We start from the raw sequence: 22900 nt of genomic DNA, 5'->3' as shown, positions 1-22900 counted from the left end.
GCAGACTCTCATTCAGTTTCCACAACTGCCACTCTTTATGCCTCTTTCTGGTTATTTCCTTTTCTTCAAATATGGCTGTGACAAACGCATGATCTGAGAAAGCAACAGGTTGCACTTTATAACGCACGTTGTACGTTGAGAGTTCACTAAACACGTAAAACCGATCAAGCCTTGAATGACAGTCCCCTTGCCAATGTGTAAAACCGTCATTATCTCCTGGCGCAAGCGCGGTAACGTCTTGCAAGTCATAGTCTCTCAAAAGCCTCCTGAGCTCTGCTAGGCTGGTATCTGGAGATCGCTTTTTCGAACAGTCTGAAGCACGTAAAACACAATTAAAGTCTCCGGCAAATATGGTACGGCATGGTGAGTCAAGATACTGCCTCAGGCCTGCAAAGAATTCTTTTCGTAGCGGTGCGTCATTCGGAGCATGAATGGAAACAAGCTTGTATGGTTCATTCCGGTATATCAAATCCACACTACATACACGGCCGTTTCAGACCTTGTCCCACTCGGGGTACACTAGTGCCGCTGAGTGTTTCTTTACCAAAACTGCCGTCCCTCCACTGTAACCACAAGCAGGCGAAAAATGAAACGAGTAATGGTGGCGAACAAAGTGGTCCATCTCTTCCAACTGCACACTCGATGAAAGTTTTGTCTCCTGAATAAACGCAATGTCAACATTTTCTTGCAGTAGCAGATTTAGAAACCACTGCTTCCTCCTGCGTGCGACCAAGCTCACGCAGTTAAAGGTTGCTAGCTTTAAGTAAGCCATAGTGATAAAACTGCCGATACTCCGGCCAACGATGCATACCTTTGAGGCGTGATCTTTACAGGTCACAAGGAGCGCTTGTGACGTTTTTCTACGGGCGGTATCCGAGGAGCCGTGGTAACACGGTTCCTCTTCATGGCCGCTTTCGATTTTACTTTTTGCACCATGCTTCTCATCTCTGTAATGCTCCCTGATGTGCCTTCATCCTCGTCCGAGCCAAGCTCAGGCATCCTTGTAGCCCTATTGCTTGCGTCCTCCGGCTCAGACTCCAGGGAATGGTACGCCTCTGGCGTCTCCGCTTCCATTGGAAGGTACGGGGCTTCAGACGCCGCTGGCGTCTTGGTACGTTCCGCTCCTAAGTCCGCAATCTCTGCTTCTGTCGCAGATATTGCGTCGTCAGACGCCACGGGCGTCTCCGGGCGTTCTGGTTCTGCTGGGTAGCTCACTTTAGACGCCGTCGGCGACTCCACAGGCACTGAAGGGCACGGAACTTGAAACACTACACTGCACTTTTCTTCGGGCTCCCCCGAGATTTTATCCGTTGTTACAGAGGCAACAGGTGATACAGCCTTCACTGGAGAGTCGGCCTCAGCTTCTTTTTGCGTGGTTGGTGTTGCAGGCTCAGGCACCCACGAGGAAAGATTAATGGTACGAGGCTGTAAAGTTTCTACAGCTTCATCCTCATCCATGAGCGCATCTGTGTCGGCGTTCTCGCCGTCTTCCCGTGTCATGGTAGCGTAAGTTTTCCTGCAGTCGTCAGCTTCATGACCAAATTTGCGGCATGCAGAACACCGCGGGATACGACAATCCTTTCTTATATGGCCCGATTTCTTACATCTCAGACACAGGGGTGGTCGTCCAGGCACAATTACAAGAGTGTTGCTGCCCTGAATACGAATCTGATGCGGAAGCGATTCGACAGTAAATCCGTGTTTCAGTCTCAAAATCACCGACCTAGATGAGGTTTGCGCTCCCTTGAATTTTCCAGTCTGCCACGTTTCTCTACTCATTTCTTCAATTTTCCCATATGGTTCCAACGCTTTTCGCATGGCGTCGTCACTGATATGGTAAGGAAGCCAGTGAAGTTTGACTCTCACCTGACTGTCGTTGGGATCGATGACAAGGCATCTTTTACCTTTGATGCGCAGTTCCTTTGCATCTACGAGGCACTTGTTTTGCGGCCATGGAATGTGTCGTTAGCGCCCAGACATGATTCATCTGGTAGGCACCGATCGACGCTACATCCTTGACTACTTGTAGGCGCTCAATTTCTTCTTCGAAATCGTTGATTCGGTAGGGCCTCGCAGACACATCACAATGAAGAAATACAGTGTTCAGGGAAGCGTTTCCAGTTGGCATTTGGGGCAGAATAACCTTGTAATCCTCAGCAGATACAGTAGAACCACGGCCTGAAGCCGCTGACACCGCTCGGAGAGAGCATATGATCCCAGCGTCCGACGCGCACGAGAGCCGACGAAGGAATGACCACTGAGCCACGAGTTCGATGCTTCAAAGCGGTACAAAAGCGCATCTAGTGAACGCGGGGTTGCCTTAGAAACGAGCTGTTTTTAAGGCTCAGGCGTGCGTCGCTTGCTCAGGCGCACATTTCGTTGTCGCGCCGAACGCTGCGTTGCTCGACGCTCACCGCGTCCGATGCGGGGCGCGTAGTCGCTGCGCCGTAGCCCATTGTCTTACACCCCTTGGCGGGTCGACGTGAACGCTGTCGCGTTCCACTCTTGAAGGCGAAGCTTAAGCGTCCCCCAATTTATTATTATTATTATTATTATTATTATTATTATTATTATTATTATTATTATTATTATTATTATTATTATTATTATTATTATTATTATTTCAAGTGCATCAAATGTCACTGTGCAAGCCCTCGCTGGAAACGCAACTGCCTTAGCAGGAGATACTCCTCAATAAATTTTGCACAGGTTTTAATAATGTCAAAGTTTGCGGTTTTAATGAGACATGCTAGGACGGCATTTCAGAAACGTTGATAATATTTTTCATTTTCTTGTGAAGTTCGAGCGATTTTCTTTTATTATGACGAGGCCACGGTGTGAATCTCTATTTAGAATTACGGGGAGAAAATACCTCGGAACACAGTTGAGGAATTACTGCAGCTCAAAGCAAATTTTCGTTCTTGGAGACGATTCAGATTTCAAGAAAACAAAATGCTCTAGCGTGCTAGCACTTGACTTGAGGAACTAAACGCTTCTCTGCTTTTCGATTAATGCGATTTCTGGTAAAGTAACGTAAACAAAACTCTCACAACGAATAGAAACAGGAACAACACTACCGACATGCACGCCTCACGCACTCAAAGCGCCAAGTCAGGTAAGGAACGTAGGATTACGGGTATACACATGTCACCAAGCCCACTGTACTGGAACTAACGTGGAAGTAGCAGTATTGTAAGTAACGAAGATTGGGTAACTATAATCCTTAAATAACCCGACAACAATCGGGAAAAAACGTCGGTAGAGCACTTCGTACATGCAGCGGCTCCTCGTTTTCTTTCACATTTTGTCAAGGGCCACGGATATATTTAGAGCCCAGCGCTTACGCGTCTGTTCCTCTTGCGAGTGTCAGCGTCCCTCGTAACCTAGCGAACGAGCACAGGGCAGGGTGAGAGAGCGAATGCGGAACGCAGCAGGGGATGGAAGACGGCGACAGCGAACAAAGCGTGCAGATGAACCTGGAGGGGGAAGAATGTTTATATGGTGAAAGCGTGCGAATAGCAGCGTAGTGCCGGACAAGACGGGCTCTACGCAGCGCGCGTCAAACATGCGGAAATAAAGCGCTGCATGAGTGGAGATCTGTCTGCGGCGGTTGCTGTGAATAGCGCGCACGTGTCACCCACGCGCTGCGTCTCGCGATCTTCCGATTAACGAGGCGGTCGTGACACACTTCGCTCCGCTTGCAACGTGCCGCACAAGACAGATTGACCGCGCCAGCCAATATATCGCGTAATGAACACACTCATAGACCTGCGCTCAAATTTCGGATGAGCGATTATCACAAGACAGATTGACCGCGCCAGCCAATATATCGCGTAATGAACACACTCATAGACCTGCGCTCAAATTTCGGATGAGCGATTATCGCAATCGCCGGTGAATTTCTTTTTACCGAAAATAAGCCTGCGTTTTCAATGGTTTTTTATGGCAAACATTTCAGGCGTTTGCAAATCAGTAACTCCAGCGGGAAACGAAGTTCAAAAATCTGTAACTCTGTATCAAAAATAGATGTCGCTGTTCTGTACACTGCACATGTTGGAGCATCAAAAGCGAAAAAGATATGGTATATGGATTTACAGCCTGAGTAATGTTGTTACAATCTTTATCAATGTATTGCAGAACTCCTACTCACAAAGTATGGGTATACTTCAAAGTGGTGTAAAATACATCAAATTTGTCCGCGCTAGACGTAATATTAGGCGCCATTTAAAGTAAAATACTGTTGTTTTTGTTCCATGTGTTAGATAAATTGTGAACTGGAGAGTTTAGCCTTTTGTTGATATTGCAGATTTCAATAAAATTTGTAAAAATATTAACGTTTTGAATTTGTTAATTATAATTTGTTTTTTTACGGTCACTATATTCCAACATGTTTTTAATTGCAACAGACCGATTAAAATTTGGCACAGTGGTTGCCGAGAAAAACAATTTCTCTGTTCCCAAGTATTTAGATAGGAGCTCCCGAGCTAAAGCTTCCTATTAAGGTTATTGTTCACGCTATAAAGCACGTGATCATTTAAATTCAGTTTCTGTTTCCACAAACGTTTCTATAAGTACATTTAAATTCGAATTCGTTAAAATTGTGAAATTAAAGAAGTTAGTGCCAATTTAGAGCTAAATGCTTCAGAATTACACGCACCCCTTTGAGTTTCTGAATCTATAATGTAAACCGCCGTCACCACATTGCGTATATATATAATACATATATAGCTGATACGCACAGACGTGGACTTTTTTTTTCACTTTGCCACTCCTAATGTTCCCAGATGAAAAAAGTCTTGAAATAGGGAACATTCGTCTTTCTTTTGTAAAATGTACAAGTGCAAATAGCCGCTATATTTTTTATGGGTGAAAGCACCCGTTTTATCAAACAGCTTTCTTTTGGCTTCCTGGCTGTTGCAGCTATTACCACAGGCGACCTTAATTTTGGTAAATGTCTAAAAATTTTACCCAGAAGAACAACCTACAGTTATTATCGCCAGCGTCTTTATGACCTGGGTAGCCACGTTATCCGAAGCTTCGCACCTCATCAAAAAAAAAAAAAAAAATCCCTCATATACGCAACCACGTCTCAAGCTGCTGCATTTCCCAAGGTATGGTGTGCATTTGCAGAGAAGCTTGCATTGTGTTCTGTTTGAACCGTGCCTCCGAGCCAGGTACATTTAGCGTGCGTAGCCGCAGGACAGCGCCAAGTGCTCCACCATGGCTTCAGCCTCGGCGAATGGAATGAACGTGCTGAGCTGCCCACGCCATTCAGTATTTCAACAATGTCGATGGATATTTGCTCACCGCGGAAAAGCAACCTTGCATAATGCCTTTGGATTTCCAACTGGACGACGAGAAACATACGTTGTCCAGCAATTCCACATTATTTCAGTTTTAAATTGTGTCTTATATTCTACTCATCTCTGCATTTAAGTGAAATGATCTTCTAGCCCTCGTAAAAGGAGAGAAAAAGTAATAGAAACAGTTATATCAAATAAAAGTTTAATTAGGAGCACTCCACACTACGCTGTTTTAGTTTGGCAATTATTATCTGAGGGAGAAAGTTACGAAATTTTTCAGTACCTTTATTCATCCAAAGAGAAAGGAAATTTATTATCGCTGAAAGATTTGCGTCAGCTCGTTACCTCTTAGGATGAGGTAACTCATGCGGAATGGTGAAAGCTTATGAAAGGAAAAGCAATTTTAGGACTCCAAATAAAGCGAAAGGTTTGGAAGTGCACTCAGGCTCACATTTTCATAATTATTGCGATGGAGATGCGGACAAAGACAGAAATCAATATTCATTACCATCGCTAACTCTCGTGGCTGTGCTCATTAGGAATTTCCTCGATAATTGAGGCACTCTTTCTTTTCACCATTCGCTGAAGTGTTCTTGTCTAACATTAAGAACATCGAAATACGTCAATCGCACTTGTTCTTTTTCTTTGGTATAGAAGGCGTTCATCTTTTATTCAACATTACAAAAATTTCGCAAGCCATACTTCAAGTTTTCTTCTCAACATTGATCCAGGAAACAAGATCTACTGACCACTTTCCGAAGTACACAATATATAATGAGTAGTGAATAGGTAAGCTAACATGTAATCGACGTAATTGACTTGTTCCAAGGGAGAGCGTTCAAATTAACATAAACTGCTAGCTTAGCTTCCTAAGTAGGGAGCAATTAATAGGGATGCTCTCTTCATCCAGAATAGTCAGAAACGGCACTGCAGCGTTAAACCTATTAATGTTAGCTGTTATTCTTGATAGGCTACCAGGTTATTATTATTATTATTATTATAGAGTTATTATTATAGGTTATTATTATTATAGAGTGATTATTATAGTGTTCAGCGTCCGGATTTAAAAAAGAGTGTCCGTCTAGTGTAAGCGTGCGCTCGTGAATGTCAACAGATAGAAGCAGCAAAAATGGGCTGCCTGCAATGCATGTATATACTGGAAGACGTATGAGAATAAAAAAACGAGCATTGCATCCTAATTATGTCGGCAATTACACCTCTCCGCAGTGCACTTCAATTTATTGACACACGGAGCCCCGATACTTGGGCCATGTTTTCCCGACTAGCGACCAGCTTTGCACATGATGCAGTCAGACACGTAGCTGACGAACTGCTAACGCATGAAATTGTCTAATTTAACCGCGACGTCAAATAAGAAGGCCAAGGAAATATTTTCCAGAGGCTACCTAGCTATTGCGGGATCAGTGGAAATGGTGACACCGACAAAAGTGCCTGATAGTCACATCAAGAAGAACACAGTGTTTCCATTCCTCTTTCCAGAGCAGACGCTGCAAGTCAGCATCGTCACCTGGCACGCAAGCCCTCAATAACAGAGTGGAACCACCAAATATAAAGTGTACCAGGTTACGCAAACTGAATCCTTCGCTATAATTCCGACCTCCACCCGGGCTTCACCGACGAGAGGCATCGCCTCTATACCGACTGTGGTTGTCAGTGGCTTTCATGAATGCTTATACGACATTGATTGGAATGAGCGTCAGTGCGACGTCTGCGGCAGCGAAGAGAACAACAAACATTAATTGGGCCGCTGTCGTCAATGTCAGCCGGGAAGACAAACACTATCTATCGCATTGCCACGACTCGACGATCTGTCGTTGTCCGTGCCAGCGCTAATTAAGGACCGTCCCCATCGTTTGTCGACCCACATGGTTGTGAAGGCACTTCTGTCTTTCTTAAGTGCTACTGGCCTGTGTAAACGCCTCTGACTTGGTGAGGCCATGCGCGCGCGTGCGCGAATTCATCTCGTCTTTTCTTCCCCTTTTTCGCTCTATATCTCATCGCACTATTTCCTCTTCCCTGTCCCCCACTGTAGGGCACCCAACCATACGCATTTCGGGTTAACATCCCTGCCTTCTCTCTTTCTTTCCTCCTCCTCCATCAACATTCACGGGATTAATACTAGTATGTGATGCAGTCCGTGTGGTGGGAATAAATGTAATAAATGAAAACAGAGTTTGTAACCCTTAGTCAAGGACTGAGGGTTACAACCAGTTAGATTAAAGCAGTTAGCTCAAATGTGGTGTGTCTCCGCCATTAATCTGCTGTCGTCGCTCCAACGCCCACCATGAGCTTGCGTAACTGCCACACCGGGCACCATAAGCGTTTCGCCAATTGACGAGTACGTGTTAATTCAGCACTCTACAGTTGCAGACGGCTTTTTTTACTATGGTCAGCATCAGATAATGTCATGTATCCTAAGCAAATGTTGTTATAAAATATGGGATTCCGGAATTTTTGCAATTGATTTGTCGCGCACTTTGCAAAAGCGTTACATTTAAGCCAGTATATAATTTGGCGTTAATGTTGCGTTGCATAACAATATTTTATTATTAATATTGTGACTGTTATGCGAAAAGATGGATATTAAAAGGTGAGTACATCTCAGTTTTCATTCCAATAAAAAAGGCCGATCTGCTTGATAGCCCTCGGGATTTCCTTACGGACAGCAAGCTAAATAATTATCTTTCCTTGTGAATGAAAATTACTAACATTTTCTATTTACTTTTATAGGGCTACTTGTGTGCGTGTATGATAGTGTTTTTTTTTAGTGAACAGTGGCCACGTAATACTATTAGTTAACACGGGTGCGTATAAAACGCATGTACTGGTTAGTTTTTTTTTTTTTTTGTCCTGATGAAGCTAAACTTTTTTTCTGTAGGCTTAGCGTGTTGCTATGTTTGTGGGATGTGTTTGTGGATTTATATGGGGAAAGCGATAGCTTCGATTTCTTAACATTGTATTGATAAAACAGTCCTTATGTAGCCTACCGTCCCGTTCCTCAGCAGTTACTAAAAGAAACATCAATAACGGGACCGCACCTTTTTTTTTTTTGCGACAAGTCACGTACTAAACTTGTAGGCCGTGAGATGGGACTCTGTAACTTGTGTGGTTTTGTTGCCTGCAAATCATAAAACACAGTTCGCACCCTAGCCAGCATGCTGTTGGTTCGATGGCGAACATACATAGCATTAGCACTGAACTGCAGTGCACATGGCAGTATCACCATTTTGATAAGTTCCCTTCGTCAGCCAGTACGTAGTGTTCCTCTAGACGGGAATATATTGACCACAGTATAAGAGAGGTCAATTGATAATATGTTATGACCTAAGGGCCATCGTACCTAAGGTCCCTGTTCTATATTTTTATCACCTTTCACCTTAGGAGATAACCACCCTTCGCTCGGTTAACTGGCAATATCTCCTACCAACAAATTATCGGTTAGGAGCACCATACCGTCATAAGCGATAAAGTTGCTGGACCGAACTTTCTAGGGTGATTTTCGTCCAAATCAATAATGTACTCTCAAACAAAGCAGCTCGCCGTAAACGGAATTATTATTCAGATCAGTTTGAATCGTTCATCACTGCGCACTCTGGCGATGTAGGGCGTCAGAAACAGACTTCGCCTTTGTGATCGCCACCCTTCTGCACAAATAAAGAGACGCTGACCGATACTTTATATTTCCTTGATCGTGGCGTCATAATATACTTTCCGGTTGGAGTTCTTCCTTTAAGAGAAACTTTCCTAGAGTTCGCGAGCCATTAGTTACTCGGACAACTTCCTTTTTGACATTCTGTGCACAGCAGAACTTCACCCAGATGGCTTGACAAAGCTGCCAGTTATCGTCAGACGTTTCTTCAATATGCAATTTTTTGTTTACCGTAGTAATCCATGCAGAGAGCCATAATTATGGTGCATAGTTAAGGTAAGTTAAAAACAAATCGATAATGACCGTTTACGAATACTTTCCCATCTTGTAGCATGGAATTTTGCTGTTGCACACAATAAACCTTTTGCTCCTCAAAAAAAGATGACTGAAGGCACTTTCCTCTGGGCGAACAGGAACTCCTTTCAACTTCTCAAGAAATTGCTCGAGCTAACTCACGTGTAGTCTGCTTGTCATAATCGAGCGTTGTGTGGGAACTATTGCCCACATAGGTGAGAAGCCATAAAACTTTGCAATCTGGAATCCTGTTTCATCTACTAATAGGCGTATGTACCTTGTCCCACATTCACATCTAAGGGTGACATTCTTAGTCGGAGAAAATTTCAGCCAATCCTGCTGCAGGACATGCTATTAGCGAAGGTAGCCCACCAGTGGCAAAGAACTGTTACGAACTAAAAGTTTGGGAACTCGGCACTTAACTTTCCATGTTTTGTAGAAAGCGGCACGACCGAACGAGAGACCGGGTGGTTTTTTTCTTCCAACACACGCGAGTAATCTCCTTTGCCCAATTGTTGCCGAAACGTTTCGTCCATACGCCTCAAAAATGTGTGTCCCGAAAAGAAGGGCGTTTGTCGCCATGTGTGTCAGCTTCGAAATAGGTTCCAGCAATTCACGCTATAGCAGTAATGTAAGATATTTATGCTGTTACTTCGTGCAAAATAAGTTTACAAGCCAACTGATGCGGCAGAAGGTCAAGTTACACATTTTTTTTTAAAGAACCGTGGTGAAGTTCACTCTGTCTTTACGTGGCGGGCCTATAGGCTGCTTATTACACTGTGCGCTAGCAGATAATCTCCTGCGCGAGAATCCCTTCTTCAAACACTTCAGGGAGCTAAAGTGGAGCCATAGATACTCACTGAAATTTTATTTTGGTTTACGGTGTATAAAATATTAATGATATCTACACGAAGCAAGCTTCCAAACAGGGCCACACCAATCTTTATATAACATTCGCTTATTTTTCTTTTCCTGCATTTGGTTTCTTTTTGTTTGTTTTATTTTCATCGCGAAATTTTCCGCAGGGTATATGTAGTAAAAAGGAACAATAAAGGTCATGAAGTAAACGCTTGCAGCCTTGTGTAATGCAGGCACTGCGGTGATGAGTCAGCGGTTTAACCAGAGACCCGCTTGAAGGTGCTAACTACTGCGAGTTTGCTCCATCTCGCTTGTCATCCTCCACACTCCACCGTTTACTGCGCGATATGAAAAGAACTTTGCAGTTTAGCGAGTCAGGCTCCTCAACTAATGGCTTTCTATATTTGTTGTCTTATTCTGGTAGGTTTAAGAGGCACTACCTCGACGGTACTTTTCGTTAAAGCAAGGGCGTTTTCTCAGTGCAATACGTGCTACTGAAGTTACCTATGTGTGTTTTTGTTTTCTTTTTACTATACGTTTTTAAGGAGATATTAGTGCTTGTTAGACGGAGCTGGCTACTCGTCCTCTTTAGCAGATGTGCTCAAAAATGCCTCAAAAAGGAAATGAAGTCTATAGGAACCGCAGTTCTATAGTTCACGCACACACAACATAAATCCGCAAACTATATTACCAACGGAAAAAGAAATTATACAAGACAAATTAGGAATAGTAGATATCAACATCATTTAGGACCGTGTCACTAAGAGCAATACTTATCAGTTGGTGTTCTATATTGCACAAAGAGAAAGCTAGACTTTTCACATCATATATGTTTGTTGATAAATATGTTTGACAACATGACTATGTGCTGATATCATGATGGCGTATACATTTGTATACATGTTGTTACATGTATACATCTAACATGTATACAAGATGTATACATGTTTTGAAACAATTACAGCCTACAGCCTACAGTTCTTAACACATAATATACCGACTGTACTAAACAACTATAAGCACACAGCTACGCTAAATAAAAATGGTTTGCGTGATTACTTTATTTCTTTATGGTGACACTTTCGTATGTCGTATTCAAGTGTAAAATGTCATTTTTTATGCATACGTGCGATGTGTAATCTTTGTCGTGTATAAAGCTCCTGTATATATATCATGTGAGTGCTACTGCCATGTGAGGGACCCTGGACCTCCGTCAAGCTGCTGCGACAGCTTTTCGCCCAGGTGTCCCTCCAGTTCCTTTTGTTTCTGGTAAATAAAATTGATTGATTGATTGATTGATTGATTGATTGATTGATTGATTGATTGATTGATTGATTGATTGATTGATTGATTGATTGATTTCGCGTAAGAAGATCCGGCAGAAATTTAGTTTATTGCATTTTTTTGCATAAATATTGTTTAATATCTTATTTATCACTGGCTAAGAGCTCATAAGGATTTTTGCCATATTCTACTAATCTTCATGTCTGGTAATAAGCTGAGGACGGTTAGTGGGATAAAACTGTGGAACAATTTAAATGAGGAATTTACGATTTTTTGAGAGCAATGTAACGGCAAACAAACGAGCACACACACTTGGACACATATAAAGCTGAACGCTGGAGTGCGAATGCTTAGTTATGTCACATCACTCCCGTTGCACTACACCCATATAGTTTCTAAAGAGTAAGCTGCCTTTTTATTTCGGACTAGTTGTTGTTTATTCTACCACGATTTCTTAGTGATTTCTTTCTATTGGAAGATGTATTTCTAGGAAACATGTAATCGAATTTGTCCTAAGTGCTTACGGCATCGAGGCCAACAAAAGTGTTAAATATACAGCTGTGTTTGAACAATCTCCGGTTGCTTCCAGATTTCTATTTATATAAAAAGAAAACATCCAGACGGCTTTCCAAGAACGTTAGCAATTTAAGTACGTTCGGCAGTACCTAGTGCGTAACTATTGCTATGTGTAAAATCTTTGGTGTAAAAGGAAACATTGAAAAAGGTTACTGAACCCAATTCGGCAATGTTTCGTGCGTAATGGGTGCATGGAGCAACCGCCTTTTATTAAAACTATTTTTCAAACTATGCGCAAATTTTTTTTTTAAATTGCGCATTTTTTTAAAGATAGCGCAATGCAAATGAAAAGGCCAAAAGGTAGGCTATAATTACAAGCGAAATTCGGATACTGTTACAAAGAACATTGCGCTGATGTCCTGCTTCGCCTCCCCATCTCCACCCCATAGCCACAACAAAGAACACAAACAGAAGAAATACTTAGTGCTCACCCTTGTTTCTGTAAATATTTGCTGGCGTTCAAAAGCGTTCGCGCCGTCTGGTCAGCGGTGATAAGGACCGCCGGCCGATAGAAAGCACTATAACGTGTGCATTTGCCACAAAGTGCCCAGAAGTACAAAAGCCAGTGCATTACTATATGTACGCAAAAAGAAAACTGCTGCAGAGACAAGTACACGTAAAGCCCTAGTGTGTTTATTTTTGTAGTTACACGGAAGGGGGGGGCGCATTGCTGCAACATTTCTTTTATGTGTATACAGTGCACGCATTAAATATTGAAAGAAACCTAGTGTGATGAAACTTAAAGTAAAATAAATGGTACATTCCACCTATTACCTGCAGTGTTTAAGAGTTCTCCTATGGAAGTGCGTAATGAATAAGGCTTCAGCAGTGAACCGACATTCGTTGTAACGAATAATCACTGTTCTGCACACCAAAGCATGAGCGCGCCAGCAAGACATTTGCGCAAATGTGTGCACACCCTATAGTGCCTTACTTCGCAAGTTTTGTTTTTCTTTTCTTTCTTTGAATGAAATTCAGCATCCCGTATTTTGTTCCGAAACACTGCTTTATCAAAAGGTGGCACATGTGGCCCAAGCTATACTGGCACGCATATTTAATGAAAGCGTATGGGTTCCTGCAGTTTCCTTGTGAAGTGAACTACTTTCCCCACGTCTGCTACATGGTTGAAGCCCACTCTTATTCACGACGGCATACCAAATATAGGAGACACCAGTCAGGTATACGTTATTGTTCTTTCAAAATATCTGGCTTGTTCGCCCTCAAATTACGCATACAGGCAGCATTTTTATGGTGAATTCACTTTAAAACCTTGTTTACTCGCACTAGCTCCATATCTTGTGTAGAATGAATTTTCGCGTTGCCTGTGCAAACATCACACCAAAAATGTAGAATTCGCAAAACGGAACATCTGTACCGCCTGCCGTATTTGTGTAACTGCGAAACAATACACGCGTCGTGTTTTGGTCTAACAATGACAAATGGCACCACTTCCCGTTCAAAAAATTTTAGATGTGTTTTTTTCCCTCTGCTTGATATTTTCAGATGTTATAAGCGCTGCTTCCAGAATTATTGCACACTGCTTCTAAAAAAGCCCTGATATTTTCTGTCGAGTGCACACGCCAAGAGTGTCAATGAAGTTACGCCAGCGCAAAGTAATAGCTTGCAAAATGTTAAACGGTGCAGTCTGCCCAGTCACTTTACATTTGGTTATACGTTCAACTCTCTTTTACGTAACCTTTATTGCTTTGGGCTTAATGACAACCAAGATTGATTTTGCTGGCTTCGAGAAGCCTAGGTAAGCATAGTTCGCAAGACACAGTTCAGGCACATATAAAGAGAAATGTGTGAACTAGCAGGGGGCGAATTTTACGGCGCAATTGAAAGAACTCATTAGAAGAAAAGCGACTTCTTCACGTAATGACACAAAGTACTTCATACAAAGGCACCTCAATTTCTATGTGTATTCTTTTAAAAACTTGTACTTGAAGCTGCAGTCGACCTATGTGCCTCGATTCATTAGAAGTGCAATTATTTTGTCATGCCTAAACATGAATCCCGCACGCATACTTGGCGAGGCTATGGCGAGGCTGCCAACTCTGGAGGTCCCAGGTGAAGGCCGCTATGGCCTGACATGTATAGAAATCCAGTAATCGTCATCACGGTTGCCTTAACTACTGCGACTTCCAGAAGTAAACAAGCTGCCCAACATGCACCACTGTAACGCCTTGATAAGTGAGAACGCAAAGTATTCAATTACACAGAGTAGTAAACATTAAAAAGTGTAAAACAGGTTTCCACTGACGGTAGGTTGTTGCGCTGAATTGCTCACGGACAACGAATACATGCCTAATATGACATATGAGGAAGGTACATTCCTATTATACCGGGTATACTCATATGACACGACTCTTGTGTTGCCAGATGGGAAGTTTTAAGCGAACAAAATACAGTTCTCGTTTGAGGAACGTGCACACGCCCCATTTCATGACTGAATAGCATTCTACTGCTGCCTGTTATGCACTGCATTCCGTTTTATTATTATTTGGTGTTGAAATGGTGAATGAAGAGGGCGCACGTTATTCAGGGCGCCATATTTCCCATCTACGAGTCGTTCCACGTCACAGCGCCTCCCGCTTGGTCACTAGAGCAGAGTCGCATGGTTGTGGGGACCTTGTTTGTTTTCCTTTTTTGTTTGTTTGTTTCTTTTTTTCTTTCTTTAAACATCAGGCTATTGCAACAGTGATGCAGGTCATGCGTTATATAACGGCGACAGCAACCCCATTTCAGCCGAGCCAAAATACAATAACCCTTCTTACTGAGCTTTCGCTGCCCGATAGGAAACGGTAAGTGCTAAAGGGTCTTCCAAAATACTCAAGCGCAAATAAAGGATATTGCGGGGTTTAACGTTTCGAAGCAGCAAAGCTGGTTATGAGGAACTCACTACTGGAGGGCTTCGAATGAACGTTGTCCACCTGCAGTTTTCTAACGCGCATGCTATGCAAGGCACAGGAGGGTTCTTTTGCATTCCATACCCATGGGAATGTGGCCGCCGCGTCCGGTATTAAATCCATGATCTGGTGCTCAGCAGCGCAATGCCATAGCCAGCAGGTGAGGCAACAGGTCACCTTAGCACACTTCCGTTCGTTGGCGCCTATGGCAAAGGGACTTCACAGAACTGAAACTACTCTCCTTCATCGCAAATGAGCGCAGGGCTACCGCAAAGTCAAACGTCGCGGTGCAAGACGGGACTTAGCACATCAACGTGGTGTGTGTGCTGTCGATCTGTTGCTACATGGACTATTATTTATTCGACTGTCCTGAATTAGAAGCGTAACCTTAATAATGGATGAATTGCAACGCTAGGTTGCCCGACATTCCAACGCCAATGACTCTGTTCCCTCGAGTGTACTGGACAGAGCTGCTTAGGCTTCTCCTGAAGTTCCTCCATGATACTGGGATACTGGCTTGGAGTGTGAAGGTAAGCCGTATGGGTCGACCTGGATTAGATAACGCGCAGCCTGCGCAATTTTTTGTCATGTTGCTTGTGTTACCGGGTACTGCTATGTTGCCAGATAGACTGTGATGGGCTTCATACCGTACCGCGTTTGACAGGGGACGCTTAGACGAAACAATAATGTCGACAACTTTTGCAAGGCAAGGTCCGCCTGGAGCAAGCCACAGTCATATTTGTCCTCCTACCACGGCGGGTCTCTAGAACCACTTGCGTTGCCTTTCATGCGCACCTTTCCGACCTAAACGCCAATCAACTAAACTTTTATGCATAAGTGCTATTATGAATCCTTATAAATGTTTTTATGAATAAATGCTATAGAACTAGCCATGGATGTGGCTGATAATTGTGGAGGCTGTTCGACGCGGCGTCACTTTAATTCCGGCTGCAGAGTTCTCTTCAGTCTTTAGATTTGTCCTGTTGCAGTGTTCTACTTTGGTCTTTATATTTGTCCTGTTGCTCTGCTTTCCTCTTTCCTTTTTCCTCCCCACCTTCCTATTTTCCATTTCTGTGTTGCTGTCACCTCCCTTCAGAAGAGTAGGCAGGTGTTGGGCCCCTTCCGGTGGCAGTTGCCAGCCAGCTCCTCGCTTTCCCTTTCCTGTTACCTGTGTATATGTGTATATGTGTTCAAAACAAATAATAATAATAATCGTAATTTAAATGCGGCTGACTTGCTTCTCTAGCATCGACTTACTACTCGACTAAGTTGTCATGCACAGTCCGTATATTCAAGTGAACCAGTAATAAATTTAAAGCCATACATAATAATCTGTCGAAATAATTATGTTGAACTGCAATTACCGAAAAAAACTGCTACTCGCAAACGGCATGATGGAAGCGTTGCAAAGCCACAATGCGAAAGTATGTACTTTACTTATGCTACTACAACAAACGTGAGCATCGCATACGGTGAAGTTACCTCCCGACTGCCGACGCTACTGATTGTACTCTCTACAATTTCCTGCTTGTTCTGGGGGCAGAAGTACAGGCCGAAACTGCGCAGAGCGTAATGATCGCAACGACTGGCTGTGCTATCTTTGGGGACAAGCTAACACGAGGCTCTTGTTTTTTTTTTTCTTGTTGCCCTCTCTCGACTCCGCACAGGGCCTGATTGAACGTTCCCGTTACGCTCGCGTTGATGGCACAGGAAGTAAATCTGAACCGGTGCCAACTCTGCGAAAACTAGGACCCATCTATTGTTGCCGCCGTTCGCTCAGCCGTGCTGTGGTAGAAGCCTCCGCGACTGTGAGGTTAACGTGGGCACAAAGCGATATTGCGAATGGCTGTTCGTTATAACCACGTAACTGAGAAGTCTATTAGATGTTTCTCGCGTCTCGGCACCTCCTTCTCCCCCCCCCTCCCCCTTTCTTTCGAAGAATCGATCGCTGGTGTAAAAGCGACCCAGAAACCGTGCACTGTTCACTTCTTCTTTGTGCGGTTTGTGCACCTTATGACTGCGTTTTGTGCGCAACGGCATGGAAGTGGAATATATTTCTAGGCTTCTCATTTTTTTTATCTCCAACTATCTGCAGTACCCTACGTTATATTTAGTTGGTTGGTTACTAAGCAGTCCTTGTCGGCGGCTGTCAGACAGCGGCTGAAAGCAACGGGAGTTGAAAAAAGAAATACTAATGATACGAAGAACACAAAATAAACGAAGTTATTGCATATTTCCTAAACGTTGCAGGCGTAGTTACTTTTGCTATTTTACTCTGTTACGTTCGTGGTTGCATTCCAAAGATTGTGAGAAAACGCGCCACTCCTTCAAAATTCACTACTCTTTTAGATCTCACCAGCTTCGGTGGCATAGGGTATTCTGTTGCTGAGCACGACATCGCACGCTCGGTTCCCGTGCTCGGCGGACGCATTTCGATGGGGGCGAAATAGAAGAAAGGCTCGTGTACTGAGATTTAGGCGCACCTTAGAAAATCGCAGGTGTTTAAAAAAATAATCCGGAGCCTTCCGCTACAAGATTTTTTAGCTGCACTGTGAAGGATGACTGCGGTAGCGCGACAAGGCGAGGATAAGGAAGTAAGCATAGACAGGACATTGGCTCTTCCCACAGCTCTCTCTCTCTCTCTCTTTGTCCCTCTCTTTGTGTATATATATATATATATATATATATATATATATATATATATATATATATATATATATATATATATATATATATACGCAGGAAAGAGACGACGAACTTTTTGGGAGACTTCTTTTTCTTACTTAACGTTTTCGGCTGGTGGACCAGCCTTCGTCAGAGTACAGTACTGTACTCTGACGAAGGCTGGTCCACCAGCCGAAAACGTTAAGTAAGAAAAAGAAGTCTCCCAAAAAGTTCGTCGTCTCTTTCCTGCGTATTTTACGTCGGGTCCAGCGTGCTGAACTTTGAAGAAAACCCCTATATATATATATATATATATATATATATATATATATATATATATATATATATATATATATATATATATATATATACGTGAGTTGCAACGGGTACGTGCTACCAACAATATTAAGAAGAAATTTAGTAATCATACCTGAAACATAAGGCAATAGCATACTAGCATTCGTGCCTAATTTCAATGTCAATCTCTATGTTCCTTAGGTATTTCCATAGCGCAGAAAAGTGCTCACGCACACACACAAAGACACACACACACACACACACACACACATACACACGCACACGCACACGCACACACAGACACGCACACACACACACGCACACACACACACGTACACACACACACACACACACACACACACTCACACACGCACACACACACACACACACAAAGAAGAGACGACAGACCAGTACGAGCGCTGGTACCAACCGTTTATCTCACCCATCTGTATAAGCGAAGCGTCTATTCATTCGCAAAGGGCCGAGTTGGATTTCCTGAATTCTAATGTCTGAAGCAGGTAGCAGTACTGTCCACTCTTTTACATTTTTCTTTTGTCAAATTCGTACGAGGAAGGGGGTGTGACACTTGCAGGGGCGCTATAACGTAAAACTATTCCAAACTTTACTATTCCAATTTTGCAATCAGCCCTCCGCGATTGGTCAAAAACTTTTTGGACCGCCCCCCTTTCACCTGTCTGTCACGCGACGTCACAAAAACCGCGATAGCTCCCCATCTGATATAACGTGTACACACGGACTATGCATGGTTTGACCGAACAAAACAAAAATAGCTATTTCTGATTCGACGCATCTTCGCCATTAGCCCTCGGCCATTGGTCAAAAGCATTCGGGCTGCGGCCACTTCACCTTCCTCTCACGCAACGTCAAAAAACCGCAAAAACTCACCGCGTCAAAGTTACGTGTACACGATAAAGATGCATTATTATGCCGAACAACACTGAATTTTCTTCTGAATAGCCGCAGGTTGCCCCGTTGCGAAAGGAATAAAAGATGGCTGCCGCCGATCGCTCAGCTACTGGCTACTCGCACCTGTCGAAGAGCATAGGTTTATTTGTGTCTAATAAAACTTTCTACATGGCCCCGTAACATTTTCGAACACTTTCGGCCCGTTTAAGACCTCGTTCTGCCAACTCTCCTTTGCTGAGGATCCGTTTGAGCCTCATTCTTATGCTTTCTTTGCATGCCGCCGCGATTGTCGAGGAGCCACCGCAAGCTAAATTAGGGAAAGCGGACCAATCGCAGACGCCGGCACCACCCTCTTCATCCGGTTATCGATTTTCAGTGCAGTGGCTCGGCCCTAACGAATCCCTCCCCACTTGAGCGTGCTCCTCGCCTCTTGTGAGCCAATTAGATAAGACAAGCCGCCCAGTGTAGGCAATGTTATTTGTTTTTCAAGCAAACAAAAGTGACCTCCTATGAACGAGGAAAGCGTTTGATTGGTCTGTTCAGAGAACCCGGCGGGTGATCGCCCGATGCTTCCGTCGGCGGTTACGCAAATTTGACGTCTGGAAATTGGAATAAAAACACATTGGAATAGCTTTACGTTATAGGGCCCTATAGGTGGCTCACTTTATAAAATCGGAGGGTGTGTCGATTGAAATAAACGGTTGGTAGTAGCCCTCGTCCTCGTCTGTCATGTATTTGAGTGAATGTATACTTTTTCTGCACCATATCTGGAATTAACAATGTTAGACGAACTAGCCCAACAGACTATGTTCTGGTGTAACTTCCTTGTTATGGAAATGTGTTCCAGCTGGAGTGCTTGGCTTTGGTTGAGCGTCATTGCTACTATCAGATGTAAGGACATTGAATAGCATGTAGTTTATTTTACGCAGTATGCATCTTCCCAACTTTTGCTACATTTATATCCACATGAAATATTCGTATCTGTGTAAGCTCGCTTACAGCTGCCATGTCTGTCACGTCTGTCTCTGCAAAGACACGTACAATATGGCTTTCAAGTTGCAGCGAGTACTTCTTTGCCCGGCGCCCACTCTACGTGAATCAAATCCTGTACCACCAAGAGAAATAAACTGTAACGGTACGTTGTGCTCATATACTCGGTATTGGTGCCCGTTAGAGAATGCCCTGGTGGCCAAAATTAACCCTCAGCTCTTCGACTGCCGTGTCTGAGCCTGTGTTATTGTCCTAAATTAAACGCAGTCAATCAAAGAATCAGTCAACCAATGAATCTGTAAGTACATACATCTATAAATATCTATTAAAATATCTATCTATCTATCTATCTATCTATCTATCTATCTATCTATCTATCTATCTGTCTGTCTGTCTGTCTGTCTGTCTGTCTGTCTGTCTGTCTGTCTGTCTGTCTGTCCGTCCGTCCGTCCGTCCGTCCGTCCGTCCGTCCGTCCGTCCGTCTGTCTGTCTGTCTGTCTGTCTGTCTGTCTGTCTGTCTGTCTGTCTGTCTGTCTGTCTGTCTGCAATCATGAATCCATAACACCTGGCTCTACACACAAATGCAGTCGTATTATATGATTTTTTCTCATAACAAAGGGCTACTTTTTCAGCATTCCTGGAAAGATAAATAGCAGCGGCTGCTATTATTTCGTTCAAATAGACGCACATCCTTAGAGAGTGTAATGTGCTTCTATACCAGCGTTAAGATGGCAGTTAAACTGCCAATATGGCGGTTTCCCTTAGGGCCTGCTTCGAATTCTATCCTTCGAGTACATGCACTCCAAGTGTTTTATACCTCTGTCACACGAGCGCGCAAGAAGTATTTTACGTAAGCGGTCTTTTACCAAGTTGAAATGCTTTTTATTGAATAGGCGTTGCGCAGCAGACACATGGCACCGACGATCTCGTTTTAGTGTTTCCTTCAGGACACGCTACCGAAAACATGGCTCTGGCATTCGAAACAAAACGGGGCAAATTAAAATGATCTATCTCGAAATATATATATGAAAACTTACCGTATTGCACACCTTTGAAATAAGTTTAACTACGCCAGATTAAGAAACGTCATAGCAAAGGTTTATTCTGGTACTTTAAAGAGCGTTTGCAGGACTAGCGAAGTGTACAAGTTTGTCTGGCAACATTGGACTTTTTTTATCACGTTGGCTGCAGCGTTCCCGTCACAGGGTGTGCACGTAACAAGTACAGGTTGTATTCCCACACCTTGGTAAGCGTCCACGTGTCCCTCTCCTACTATTGTAGCCGCTGCTTTTTGCGTGTGCCCAGGGCTGTTCCGTCAGCGGCGTTTGTCATCAATGCACAATGCCGCGCCGGGTTTTTGTCATCTGCGCGACGCACGTCTGTAAGCGTCATCACGTGACACCCGCGACCCGTTCGACCTGCTTACGAGAGTAGTGAAGAAAATGAGCATTATTAGGTTTACTGCACTTTCTGCGAGACATAATTTAATTTTCTTACGGTGAGCCTAGGCGACATAAAAAAAAAACGCACTTGCTTATTTTGTTTATATATAATTCCTGGCACCCACTAGTTTTGAGGCTACTCCTTTTCGGCCGTAAAGGAGATCGACGAACTCCGTTTCCAGAGAAGACTGCTTCTGAAAAAAAGGTCGCTCCCTGTTGTGTGTCTCCAGGCGAAACTCCTTTTCGGGAAAAGTCTTTTTGTTCAAAAGACTTTCGAGTGCCCATGTGACAGGGGTATTACTTCTGAAAGAAATCGTTACGACGAAGAAAGTTCATCTTCTAAGGATGAACGCTTACTGAATGAACCCGTTGGTAAAAGATGAGACACAGTTACTAAATAATATGCTCATGCCTATAAACACACACGGATGTCACTTTCCAATATCACATATATCGCATCAACAGTTTAGCCCATTTTGTACTCTTGGATTTAATTGCTATCGTAAAATCAGAAAATTTCTCATTACCCGCTATCATATTGAGACAATTCTTTTGCTTATGCTCCTCAACTACTATCTCTCCCGCGTACAATTTCAGACCCTTGCATTGACGCACTTTCGCTCTGGTGGCATCTGTAGCACACCTAAGCGCAGTTATTCTAATGCGGTTGAGATAGTCATTTAGTTCTCACGTTTTAATAGAAGCTTTGGATTTCCACATTAATTGCATCCGGAGTAATGCGCATAGACGCCCTTTGGTGTGGCTGCCCGCGTCTTCGTGTAAACAAGAAAACAAGAAACAAGAACTTTATTACTTTTTAACGACGTGCCAGGGAGTTAAGCGAGTTACTGTGCTCCTATTAGTGGCTCTAACTTCATGATTAAAGCCGCAGCACCACTACGTCTAATTGCTTTGCGACGCGACTCCCAAGCTCTGCAAGCTAAATCTAGGAGATTAACTCTCCAGGAAGCCGAGGATTTACTGTACCTCTCAAATTTAGGATGCGCGAGGACATTCATTAAGCTAGGTCTCATTAACTCTGCATACTCGCATTGGCAGAATGTTTTCTTTTGCTGCGTTTTACATTTATAGTAACGCGGCTAAAAGAACGATACTCTAACCCTTAGGCAGGCCGTAAAATTGGTATAACGAAGCCGGTATTTACAGGAAGCTTTCAGAATTCCACGTTACAATTCTCTTTGAGCGCGCGGTAATTATTCGTGGTGAGAGGCGGTGCTGCCTGCTAACAGCTTCCACTAAAAGTTTCACTGGCCATGCTATACTGTAATTAACGTGCTGGTGCGCACATGAACACGGCAGGGAACCTTAATTTTTCCAGCCCATGAGCAGTCGAATTATTGATGCACTTTATAGTGATATACTGTGCACGTACGACGCCTTCCTGTTGGTCACTACGTCTGGAACCTCATATGCAATGCTCCTTGTCAGCGCGAAACTCCCCTCGCCCTCATTCTGAACTCCGCAATTATTCATTTTTGTTGCGTATGCGTGTAAGGAGTCCTTACGATGCACTGACTGCGCAGGCGCCACATCGCTTCGCTGATGACCAGTAGCGCACTGGTCTTGCTTGCGTATACCTCCATTCGTCGTTATGTTGACAGGTTTCTCTTTCTGTCCATCGCAGCACGCGTTCCACAAGAGTGCCGCCATATCACAGACTATATC

General features: G+C 43.5%; 1 pseudogene; it reads right to left on the bottom strand.

Annotated features, from left to right (window-relative positions):
* Positions 1–269: 269 nt before the first annotated feature.
* Positions 270–15394, bottom strand: LOC142583540 (uncharacterized; annotated as a pseudogene).
* Positions 15395–22900: the final 7506 nt, after the last annotated feature.

Source organism: Dermacentor variabilis, chromosome 5 (assembly GCF_050947875.1).
Source record: "Dermacentor variabilis isolate Ectoservices chromosome 5, ASM5094787v1, whole genome shotgun sequence".
NCBI classification, from domain to species: Eukaryota; Metazoa; Arthropoda; class Arachnida; order Ixodida; family Ixodidae; genus Dermacentor; species Dermacentor variabilis.
The sequence above is the reverse complement of the archived record's forward strand: the minus strand, read 5'-3'. Positions and strand labels throughout refer to the sequence as shown.